This window comes from Gobio gobio (assembly GCF_949357685.1).
Source record: "Gobio gobio genome assembly, chromosome: 4".
NCBI lineage: Eukaryota > Metazoa > Chordata > Actinopteri > Cypriniformes > Gobionidae > Gobio > Gobio gobio.
This window is the reverse complement of record NC_137100.1, coordinates 26,984,233-26,997,320: the sequence shown is the minus strand read 5'-3', so window position 1 is coordinate 26,997,320 and position 13,088 is coordinate 26,984,233. Positions and strand designations below refer to the sequence as shown.

General features: G+C 36.4%; 1 pseudogene across 1 annotated transcript; it reads right to left on the bottom strand.

Moving 5' to 3' along the window:
* Positions 1-6,850: 6,850 nt before the first annotated feature.
* On the bottom strand, positions 6,851-11,674 carry LOC307125043 (arrestin domain-containing protein 3-like; annotated as a pseudogene). Its single transcript, XR_013818702.1, has 7 exons — positions 11,277-11,674; positions 11,029-11,070; positions 10,781-10,841; positions 9,701-9,848; positions 9,403-9,499; positions 8,586-8,842; positions 6,851-7,474 (listed from the first exon to the last, which is right to left on the bottom strand). The product of XR_013818702.1 is annotated as an arrestin domain-containing protein 3-like (transcript).
* Between the last annotated feature and the right edge of the window lie 1,414 nt (positions 11,675-13,088).

Sequence of the window (13,088 nt, the reverse complement as noted above, 5' to 3'; positions counted from 1 at the left end):
GCCTATGTCAGACAGGCCGCACAAATATATATATATTAGGCCTTGAAATAGGCTGGCAAAAGTCAAAGTAACTGTAGCCTTATTCATATCTGCATTTAATTAAGCATTTAATTAAGTACTGCATTTAATTAAGTACGATTTAATCATGTAACTATGTTTAATTGCAATTGTCCAAAGTGTGGCCCTCCGTTTACTTTGTCAAAGTAACTGTGGCCCTCAGACTAAAACTGTTGCCCACCCCTGGGCTAGGGGAACTCATATTAATGTTAAAAAACCCCATAAAGTGAAATTTTCATGCCATGGGACCTTTAATAATGGGTTTCGTTTGATGAACGCATTATGGTTAAGGTTGAGTGTTAGCTCTCTACTGAATGCTTCCTTTCACTTCTTTAGTTTATTATTATGAGTGTCCGGCTCCATCATCTGTCTCGCCCTTGAATACTTTGGGTACTGGCATGCATTGATATGCTTCCTCAGTAGTAAGCTAGGCGTTTGCAGAAGAGGTCGAGTGGGTTATAAATCCACTCCCTCATCTGATGCCCTCTCCAGTAAAGCTTGGGTATGGAGGTAATATTAATGTGCTTCCCTTGTATCACATATTATGGTTGTTGCAGGTGAAGAGATTCACCTGCAACATTGGATTCACCTGCAGGTGCCAATGTCACCTGCAACATTGGCACCTGCTGCCAATTCTAGTTTGGGATAGTATGCTAGTATGCTTCCCTTGTATCACATACTAGCTATGTTTCAATCCAAATTTGCAAATACTTATGTGTATAATTGGAATAAAACATTTGCGAATAAAGCACAGTGTCTACCCATCCTGATAAACAGGAAAAATGTAAGTTGATGCAGTAGGAGAAGCCACTGTATATAATAATTTTCATATATAACATACTCCTCAGAAAGTGCAGACGAAACTCAATAAATACAGTTTTGTTAACTTGCTGAGGCGAAGGCCTGCTGTTTGGGAATGCAGTTGTATAAGATAGCTCTGTAAGTTAATTACACCGGACCACTTTGACGACAGACTTTGCTCGGGCATTTCAGAATTGTGAAAATGAAAGTGCCCTTTTCGATCCTATAGCGGTGCCTCCCGGAATGCGATTTCGCCCCTGCCCCTGCGGAGGTCTGTGCAGGCCACTGCCTGATAGTGTGTACATAGTGGGGGGACTATGTTAACACGTTCCCTAACGGTCATGAGGAGTAATGGGATGACAGAGCATAAAAAGTGGACATTGTCACCATTAGTGGCCCACTCTGCTAGAACACTAGAGAAGAGCAACCAGCAGCCAATAAGGGCCACTTGGTAGAGAGTAGTTAGAAGAGGTGCTACAGGTGCCCCTCCGGTTTACACTGGAAGTAATAGTCAGATGGGAATATGTTGGCTCATTCCCTAGGACACCTGACTAGTGAAGTGGTTCCCTAGAGGTTCAGTGAAAGTTTTTCTTACCACTTCAGAGGAAGAAGTGAGTGTTATCACCACATGCGTCTTTCTCTATGGCCCCTTAGAGCTGATGGCCGACGAAACGGATGGTCGGGGTTTAGTCTCCCCTCTCCCTATTGGGATCTGCAGGCAGACACAGTGAAGCTGTAGCCTCCCTAGCTAGCTCTGTCCCGGGGTTAGTTAATGCATGCAAGTGATTGGAGGGTATTGAGTTGCGGACCTTGCACCTCAGGCACTTAAGCTTTTCGCTGTCACAGCACAGAGAGCAGGCATTTGTTCAGTATGGCACAGTCGGTATTGTATTCCCACACCATGAGGCAGCGTTGAAGTTCTACTTTGAAGGAGTACATCTTACGTTATGGTTATGTATGTAGCAGTTCCCTGAAAAGGGGAATGAGACACTGGGTCTTGTTCCTTCAGACAATCCGAAGCTGATCACGTGTTTTTAAGTGCCCCTTTGACGTCATCTGACAGCCATAGCCAATCAAGATTGGCGTGTATCCACACACAACTTCATACACCCGTTCATAAGGAGCATTCCCATACTGTCAATACCATGACGAATCATCTCTTTTTTATTATCTGGGAACTGGGTTACATAAAGTATCCGTAACTTAAGACATTCTCTGTCACAACTTAGTGTTCAATGTTCAAATACACACAAAGTTGTGCCAAACGCCTGTCTTTAAAATTACTTATGTAACAGTTGGTTTTGTCTTAAGTGAATTTAAAGGGGTGATGAATTGAGAAATCAACTTTCCCTTGAGCTTTTGATATATAAAAGGTCATAGTAATATAAGAATATCCTGTAAGTTTCAGAGCTGAAAACTTCCTTGTTAGTCAAAGAAAAGCTTTTATTGACACCAGGCCCAGCAAACGATTGATCTCAGAATATGCCAGGCTATTACGTCAGAGTATAGTGAAGCACCGCCTCAACAGAAGAAGAACAACGCCTGATTCTGTAGCCCCGCCCACCGACTCGTGCCACTAACATAACACAGGCCTACATGGAGCTAAACCGGCAAAAATGTCTAAACATTCCACATAAGCTTCATTCGGATTCCAATATTATGAATGCATGGATGAACTTTATTTTTAATGAATATCCAGCTCACGTGGGGAAGACATTGTCTTCAACAGACGTGGTCTGTTCTTTCATTTCACTGGATTTGTTTGCAAACAAGAGACTGGATTTGCAGACAGGATGAGATTAACGTTACATGAATGAATAAAGCAACACACTTATTTGAGTAAAAATGTTTTTCATATGTGATAGTATTGCATTGTTACAGATCGTTTGATATCTATTGATTATGTGTACATGTCTAACTGAACATTAGCACGCTGTCAAAGGCTGTTGTTGGTTCATTGCGAATCGGGATCAGACTCGGACATGTAACGTTATGGGCTAGGGCTCGCAAAGCCCAACGTCTTGGGGCTATGTGGTTTTCAGACGGGCTACAAAAACGTAAGCCCAAAACAGGCTATTTTTTAAATAGTGAAATAACATTCCTTTCTTGATGTGCGTTCACTCTCTTGACTTGATATTTTAAGGAAAAATACAATTGTGGTTTTGGTCATGCAGTCTGTGATGAACTTGGCGCGTGTGTGTGTATGTGTGATGCACGGTTCACGCTTATATCCACCGATTGGGTGGGCCAAGTAATAAAAAAATAACATTCCAATCAATCGCGGGTGGATGAGAGATAAATCATTGTGTTTGTTTGGTAAAGATATTTTGGGAGCCCTGTGGGACGAATCATTTCGGTTGCCGTTTCTCACAGGCTTTCAAAACAATTCCTCGTGTAGCCTACTCAGAGGGGAGCCGAAGCTCATTAAATATGCAAAACTGTTATCCAATCCTAGCCGTGGGCATTTACTTCTAAGTCTTCAGTGCGGCACGCCCATCAAAACCCAGTGTTTCTTGAGAGAGCCTCAAAACCAGGGTAGAAAATAGCCTATTACTTATTCATTATGATGTTTTTGAATTTAAAAACCACGCAAACGTCATAAGTTGACCTCAGACAACAGTACATATATATATAAAAAAAAAGCCAGTTCATGACCCCTTTAAACAGTTGGGAAATAAATTGGATCTGTGTCAATATACGGGATCTGAAGTGACAGTAGACTTTTTAATAAATAAAACTACTAAAATCAAGCTACTTGAATTGCAATGAGTTTTTTAAATAGGAGGAAAATACATGACTCAACCCATTTAGTTTGTGGTATGTTAACATATATTTTGAAAGATTGCTCTGGTCACACTGAATCAATATTTGATTACTTTCGTGTGACTGATCTCGCTATTATAGCTAGTAGTATGAGTAACAAAATGCTTTCTCTGAGTCCAGATTTGCCAGCAATAATAATGCAAAAACTGACACTTCAAATCAACATTTACGTAAATGTCAACTTTTACAAAAAGTAGCCTTTAATGTCTAAATGTGTATCCAAATTCAAGTATTATGACTGAAAACAAAGTTTGTCGTTACATTTTTATACGGCAAGTTGAATGCTTGAATATGATTGATTGACACACATTCTAAGGTGTGCAATTATTTTCAAGTAAATGCACGGCTAAAGTCTTGACCGCATTGCAGTTCCATTTCACTTAGACCAAAAAAGAACCAAAACCCACAATGACACGGAACAAGCAAATACAATAGCCTAAACAATTAGACTGGGTAAACCCAGCCTGATCTGCCGGCGATTTGATTTCGGCCTGCAGCTCAGGCTGGAAACCTGTACATTTATTTATCCTGCTTCTGTCATACTTTTGCGGCAACCAATCACAGACTGGCTTATCCACCTGTTGCGTTATTGGTGGGTTTAACACAATGGTCCTTTCCCAAATGGCACACTTCATGTGCACTTTCGGTCTTGTGGACTTACAATGGCCGCTGCGTGCACGTGTTCGTTAAGTCCACGAGACCGCTGGGTGTCCCATTTGTCATTTTAGGTCTCAGAAGGGTGCTCGCGAGCCCCCTTTGAGGTCGATATGCGCCCTTGATGCGCACTTCTGCCGAGGCCGCACATTCGTAAACCCGAATAAGTTCCCAGAACTCAAAAAAATTGAGGCAATCGATTGCCTCAAATTTTTTAAGTTGGATAACTTAAAAGTCACAATTTTCCAGAACTTAAAAGGTTGGATTACCTGCTACTTGTACCTTTTGATAACAGTTAAATTAAAGCGCTCATTTAGCTCAACTCAAATATTTGCAGTTAATATGACTTACATTTTCCTGTTAAGGCAACTCAATTATTTTCAGTTATTATAACAAAGTTTTGAGTTTTCACAGAACTTTAAAAAATAAGTACACAACTACACAATTTTATGTTAACAAAAATAAATTTTTATAGCTTTGTGTTGTCATTGCTTTAAGTACGCGTTAGTCAAATATGTTGAGTTCTTTTACTTAAAAACATGTGACTCTTTTTTTGAGGCAATTGATATCCAGCACAGGTTTAATCAGAAAGGCTGAATAAGTTATTAAATAGACTGTATGGTAAGTACTTTTACCTCCTGTGAGATTTACTCACACACAGACATCAAGAATCAGCCTATGAATCTCAACCATGGTGACATGCTTCATGCCGCAATGCATTATGGGAGCCATGGATGAGTTTCGCATGATGCACCCAGAATGCATTGCGGCATGAATCATGTCACCATTGTTGAGATTCATAGGCTGATTCTTGATGAATGTGTGTGAGTAAGTCTCGCAGGAGTTCGAAGTGCTTATTGTGTGATGTGTTAAACCGGAGAACAAAACTTATGTACACGTTTTAAAAATCGTTTAGTTTATAGGCTACATTAAACTGATGACAATAACAATACAATAACTAAATAAAATAAATAAATACATTTTGTCTTCCACTAACGCATTTCAGTTTGCCCCAATTAAATTGTTTTAATAGGCTATGGTTGTAATTTATTTGTTATGATGGATTTTACTTATTTGGTTAAGCACTTTGAGATTTTATTGTATTTTATCATGTGCTATATAAATTAAGTTTATTTTTAAATCATCTCTATTTGAAACAACAGAAATAACAGGACTTCATAATTCTTAGCATGTAATTACTTAATTTTATTAAGTTGTACTTAATTTATGTTTTTAAGTTATGCTTACTTATTCACAAAAAAGTTCCATTTAATCAAAAAATATTAGTTGAAATTACTCAAAAGGAAGACCATGTTACACCAACTTGAAATAATTAAGTTAGTAGAACTTTTTCTAAAACTTTGAGTATACACTACTTAATCAATTTAATTAATATGAACATTCGGGTTTACAGTGCTGGTGCGGGTTACGCAGCGGACTTCTTCCCGGCAGTCTAAGCGGCATCACGTCGTGAAAGTGCGGACTCAGAGGAAGACCGTGAGGGTTTAGGGTGCCATTTGGGACAAGGCCAATGATGGAGAAGCGATGGATCATGTCTCTTGTGGTCTGATTGGTTGAAGGACTATCCAATTGCGTAAAGTCATTTGAATTATGGTCGTTGATCACGCCTCTTGTGGTCTGATTGGCTGAAGGACTATCCAATTGCGTAAAGTCATTTGAATTATGCTCGTTTATCACGCCTCTTTGCAGTAGAAAATACTAGCAGACTGCCCAGACCAATGTTCAATCTTAAATTGAGCTTTGGTCTGGTGATAGCCAGACAACTAAACAATAGGATAAAACGAATAGGCCTAAATATAGTATCCTAAACAATAGGATAAAAACAAGAAATTATTTCCATGTTTTTGTCAGAAGATTTTGTTTTATTATGTACTGAAAGTATATATACTCTTCCTCCTGCCCTCTCCCCAACTCAAACACACACAGTACGGACACACATTCACACAGAAATGTGTCGTCAGCGCTTCTCTGACAATTTTATCAGTAAAATAGCTTAACAACTTAAAAGCTACATGAATTTCTCTCTAGCGATGTAATAACAGCTGTTCTTAGAGCAGCTGAACATACAGTTTAACCGTTTAGTAGAGACGCTGCTGCCAACAGTTGAGAGACGCACAGACTAATTATTATGCACTAGCCTGATAGCCATCTGGTGGTTACACCATGGTATTGCAAGTGATAAATGCTGCATAATTTAGAGGTAAATATTTAGTACCCTAAAATCCCCATAAAATACAAATTACAAAAAAATTGCTATAAAATGGTTTTCAAAAATGAAAGTAACTGCTTCAAAATTCACGTTTTCAGTGGCTTTTTGTAATTTACGTTGTAGAACAAAACATCAAAGTATAGTTTCATAGGTCATCATGGATGGAGGTCAAAAAATACAAATCTAGTACAAAAGTATACATTAAGCTGCAATGTTGCTCTAATATGAACACATTATCAATACAACTGCAGTACAATCAGCAAAAGTTTTAGTAGGAGTGGTCAGATATATTTTTCAAAATATTTTTGTACTGCAATAAAGGATGGAGAAGTTTTTAGACCCGTTTTTGAAGCACATGAGAAAAAGGGGCAACTGAACAGTAAACTACAAAAGCACAAAAAGAAAAACCCAACAGCTTATACTGTTAGACATTCCCTGTAAAATTAAGAAAAGTGCTAAGTTTGAAAGGCACAATAATAGGCACCAAGCTTGAATTCATGCAGATACAACCCATAACCTTATTACCGATACATCATAAGTGGTAGTCAAAAGTTTGTCTGGTGAAGGAGATTAATAAGGCATATTAGGTGAGGATGCTTTAGTGCTTTGATTTGGATCATAAACTGGTGCAGATGGAGTCGGATAGAAACCAGGCAGCTCTGCATTTGGATAAAGCCCTGCAGAAGCTCCTGGATGGGGCAGCGCTGTAGGGTCATGCAGATTGGGGTAAAGTTCTGCATATGGAGGTGGTTGTCCACCAGGATAAGGCACAAGGTTAGGCTGAGGTGGCGGATATGGCTGGAATCCCCCAGATGGGCCTTGCCAGGGAGGACACTGTTGGTCAGCTGGAAGAATAACCACAGGCAACAGAACTTCTGGATCTGAGGCAAAAGACACGTCCAGATAGACCTGAAAGACAATCGTGTACAAAATAGCTCAAGAGAAGTTACAAAGGAGAGAAAACAAAGCAATTATTTATTTTTGCTTTTCTCTTTGATAGGTATTGTATTTCCTGTAAAATAAATGTTGTTATATACTATTTTACCACACAAATTAAAAAGCATTTGAGAAATGTGTGAAAATTAAAGGAATAGTTAACTCAAAAATGAAAATTATAATGATGTTTCAAACCTATATGACTTTCTTTCTTCTGCACAAAATAAGATACTCTGAGATTTAAAGAATGTTTCGACTGTTTCAAAATATCATATTTAGTGTTCCAAAGAAGTCACACAAGTTTGAAAGGTTTGCCATTTAAATGTTTTTGATCTGTAAGATTTTTAATGTTTTTTAGAAGAAGCCTCTAATGTTCACCACGGCTGCATTTATTTTAGTAAAAATACAACAAAAAAACAGTAATATTGTTAAATATTATTAAAATATAAAATATGAATGAATTTTCAGCATCATTACTCCAGTCTTCAGTGTCACACGATCCTTCGGAAATCATTCTAATATGATGATTTGCTGCTCAAGAAACATTTATGATTATTATCAGTGTTGAAAACAGTTGTGTAACGCATATCTTTTTCTTTTTAATGATTAGAAAGTTCAAAAGAACAGAATTATCTGAAATAGAAAGCTTTTGCAACATTGTACTACTGTTAAAAAGTTTTGGGCTCAGTAAGAATTTAGCAAGGATGCATTCAATTTACAAAAAGATTCTATTGAAAATGAATGCTGTTCTTTTGAACTTTCTATTCATCAAAGAATCCTGAACAAAATGTTTTACACAACTGTTTTCAAAACTGATAATAATCATAAATGTTTCTTGAGCAGCAAATCATCATATTAGAATGATTTCTGAAGGATCATGTGACACTGAAGACTGGAGTAATGATGCTGAAAATTCACCTTTGCATCACAGAAGTAAATTGCATTTTAAAATATATTCAAATAGAAAACAGTTATTTTACATCAAGAATATTTCACAATATTACTGTTTAACATTCAAAATCAAAAACTTTTTAATGGCAGTTTAACTTTAAACATGGCAATACTAAGGAAGACAAAATAGCACCTTGATGTAGTACTGCACTTTTATAATTCTGCAGTTTTCAATGGTGATAGTCAGGTCACGTGGAAGGTTTATGTCCACTATAAATTTAGCCTTTTCTCCAGATGGGATGCGATCCTTAGATTCTTTGACTATATCCTTAAATTCTTTATTAGTGCTTTTGCCAGCAGTGAAGGTCTGTTGCTGCTTGAGGCTGTACTTCAGCTTGACATCACGAGATGAAGAGTTTTCAATATCAATAGGAACTCTGATTGTTTCACCTGCAGCAATGTAAGGAATTAGAGACAACATTTATCAATAATGAGGAAAAGAAAGACATGAAATTAAATTTTGATTATAGTCAGGTTTTCCATCCAAAGTTGCACATTTTATTTAAATCTATTTGCAGATAAAGCAGTGTGTTCAGGAGAACAAAGTATACTTTCAGAGAAATTGGAGTTAAATATCAATGGAAATGGAAGTCGAATAAATTTGTTGTCAGCCTTTCACTTTAATATTTCAGAATGACAATTTTTTTTTTGACATTTGAGATGCTAAAGATATTGCTCTACTGTTGTCTGAATTATTAAGTCCCATTACTTTTTTTTAATGCAGATTACGGAATTTATTCAGTAAAAATGAGTTAAATCACAAGTGACCATATATGTTTTTGTGCGAATTTGGGAAATTTTAACTGCGGTTTAAATCCAGGATTTTTATGCAATATCTCAAAATGTGCATACAAATATGTTGATGGCAACCCGGCCATTGGTATTACAGGATAGTGTCTTCAGTTTATGCAGCTTTGACTAAGGTGCTTGAGAGCCTCAAAGGTGAACACCTTGCATGTAGCCAGTTTTGTCAGCTGTTACTGTCATTGAAATCTTTCCTGAGCCAAAAAGTTTCAGCTTCTTGTCTTCTGTGCCAGATTGTGGTTGCTGTATTTGTAAAAAACAACATATTAAAATGAGTAAACTAAAAAAATCACATTAAATGTCCTCTACGCTCTACGTCACAAGCAAATGGTTTACAATACATCACATTACATGAGTTCTGATGACAGTCTAAACAGTTACATAATATATCTATTTATCAATAGATGAGCGCCAAAGAGTCAAACATGGTATTATAAATCATACCAGTAAATGATCATTGGTCCCATCATTCCTCGGCGATAAGGTTAATTCCGAACATGTACTAGATGTTGGCTTCCAAGGCCTCTTCAGCTTTACCGTCAAGACATACTTAACCGAGCCATGAACTCCTTTAAAGGATGCAGGCATATTTCTGAAATTTAGGCAAAATAGAAATCTTTAGTTTCTCAAAAAAGACTGACAAGCATTATAGTGCATAATATGGTCATGTTTGCATTTTAGCCATTGCTACTGTATGATAATAGGTTTTAATTTATTCCAAATATATAATATATAATATATATATATATATATATAATATAATTTTACAGGTTTTTTGTTTTACTTAATTTTACACATGCAGAATATTAGTGCTGTCAAATCGATTCATTGCATCCATAATAAAAGTTTGTTTACATAATATGTGTGTGTACTGTGTATAATTATGTATATTTGAATACACACCTATTTTTTTAACAGTCTATGATACACACACAAATAAATATTTGCATGTATATATTGTATATATTGTGTGTGTGTGTGTGTGTGTGTGTATATATATATATATATATATATATATATATATATATATATATATATATATATATATATATATATATATATATATATATATATATATATATATATATATATATATATATAATTATACGCAGTACACACACACATATTATGTAAACACAAACTTTTATTTTGGATGCGATTATTTGCGATTTATCATTTCGACAGCCCTAATTAAAATCAAATATTCTAGAATAATGAGCAATGATTATGACTGACATCTGCTTTTTTTTCGCAGGGGTCAGTTTTGCCATTATACTAATTACTAATATATAGTATACAATATAATATATTAACTAATATAATATCATGTCATGACATAATGATGTAGGAAGTAGGATGCAGCACAGTTTTATGCTCTTGCTTATTCACTTATTTGTTCTTTATATTGTGTTTATGAGCTGTGAACCACACCTGCTGAATATTATTATTTCACTGTGCACATATTTACTCAATAAAGAACAACTACCATTGAAGTACCATTGGAGATCGTATTTTAACACTCACTGTTGAGGCAGCAGAAATCTGAATGGAAAAACATGACTTCCTTTTTTAATCACTGGTCCATCTGAGAAACAAAAGGCATGTTAACATTAGTACAACATTAGTATAACTAATTAGTATGGGTTAAAAGATGTGTTCCTTTTTCAACAAGCATTACTCTCAGCAAACAATCTTTTCATGTTTCATGCAACTTTTTTATGCAATTCAGTTGTATGTAATGTATTTATTAGTGCAATAAAACCGTCACTTACATGTCTCTCCACTTATAAGAGTGGTATTCTTCTCGGTTTGTCCTTTAGACATAACAGTAAGAAATACAAGTTGTTATTATTTCCCAATATTATTAATACACACACGCAAAACAACAATAACAACAACTAGTTAACTACTGGCATGAAGTTGGTTTGACGTTTGAAATGTGCATACCAATGTCGTATGCAACTTTGCGAATATCAAACGTCAAACGTCAAACCAACTTCATGCCAGTTATTTACCTTGCCTTTTTTCGAGCTCTCTTGAATGAAGTATTGCTTTATCTTGAAGTATCTCTCATGGTCGCTGTATGTTGTTGTTTCGTCATCACCTGAGCCTTCAGTCCAGCTCACGTTCGCATCTCCCGTCAGCTTCACAAAAAATGATCTACCTTTATTTCTTTGGTCACTTCCAGAACAACTCGCCCCTCCACAATATCTCCGCTAGTAAAAACATTGCTTTCATTAATGGGGTCGTAATGGAGATTAAGCTCTTTGATGGATCTTGACATTGTAGTATTATATGTACACTCTACACACCGGGCTCTTCTCGTTCACGTGGGTGAACGGTGGACTACCATTCTTCCGACATAAAGCACAGGCTAAGGGCGTGGCGCTTCCTGGTTAGCAATGAGATTGCATTATTTGTGCATTACATCTATAGGCGACTATCCTTTAAAGGAACTTTGGTTTTGCTCGGGTTTTGCTATATGTTCAGTCTGCATGGTGTCCGTGTCAACCTTGAACCTAGCGATGACATCACTTCCTCTTTTTATTTCAAAATAAAAATTCCAACTGGCTACCGTTAACATATTTTCTCTACACTATAATGATGTATATAAATGGCTATTATTATTATTATTATTATTATTAGTAACCGTTAACATATTTTCTCTACACTATAATGATGTATATAAATGGCTATTATTATTATTATTATTATTATTAGTAGTAGTAGTAGTAGTATTAACAATAATTATAACACCATAACATCAACATTTCTGGCATTTCTTTAAATCTACTATCAGCAACAGGAGCTTAATTTTGTGACTCATGTTTATGAAGTGTAGAGCCACTAGATGGCACTGTGTTGTGTATGTGACGAACAATGCAGATTAACAAAAAATATAGGCTAAACTAACTAAATGTGGAAATGTTAAAGAGCACCTATCATGGCATTTAAAATGTTCCAAATATTGTTTTAGAAGTCCCCAACAACAGTTTTGCATGCATGCAATGACAAAAAAGACTTTAGTTTTCTTATAATATGCATTTATTTTTACCTGTTTTGACAGCGATTCTCAAATGATTCCTTTAGTGATTCACTTTTCAAAACCCCGCCTTTACGTGACGCTAATCTGCGGTGATTGGTCCGATGACCCAGTCAGTTGTGATTGGTTTAGTCTGTGCAGATATTAGGCTTGTTTGAGATGCGCCTCGCCTCGCCTGAAATTCAGCCGAGACTAGGCGGCTGCAGTGAGGGGAGGAGTGAAAAAAGTGCAGGCAAGCCGGACAGTTCTCTCTTCTCGTAGTGGATCAGACACCTGCGAGATCAAAGGCGGATATCGCGGGATTCACACTCGTGCGCTTTGTTGCTGATAAACTGGATGTAATTAAAGTTCTGTTACTTTTATATGAAAATAAATATTATGAACAAGACACCCAAAGTTGTTGTTATTTATTTCCATTCGAAAGACGTGTTTATCAATCATTTTGACTTTAATTAGGCCTACATACATGTTTTTATATATATATATATTTTATAAATATGACAAAATCACATAACCCACAGAGAGATCGCCTTTGCTAGAGAGTTTGGGAATATTCACACATAAAAACATGATCTCAGAGTTTTAAAATCAAACATTTAAAAAAAAGAACCATACATCACGGTTGTTTAAACCAATAAGCATTAAGCTGTGTCGTCAGCAAGTCGTTTCCCATCATGCTTTTGCTCCGCGCAGTCGGTGGAGAGCAGCTGCGCTCGTCTGCAGAATCCGACACATCCGCCTTTCGCTCGCGAGAGTTTTTTGTCAAACGTCAGCATGACATCAGAGCAA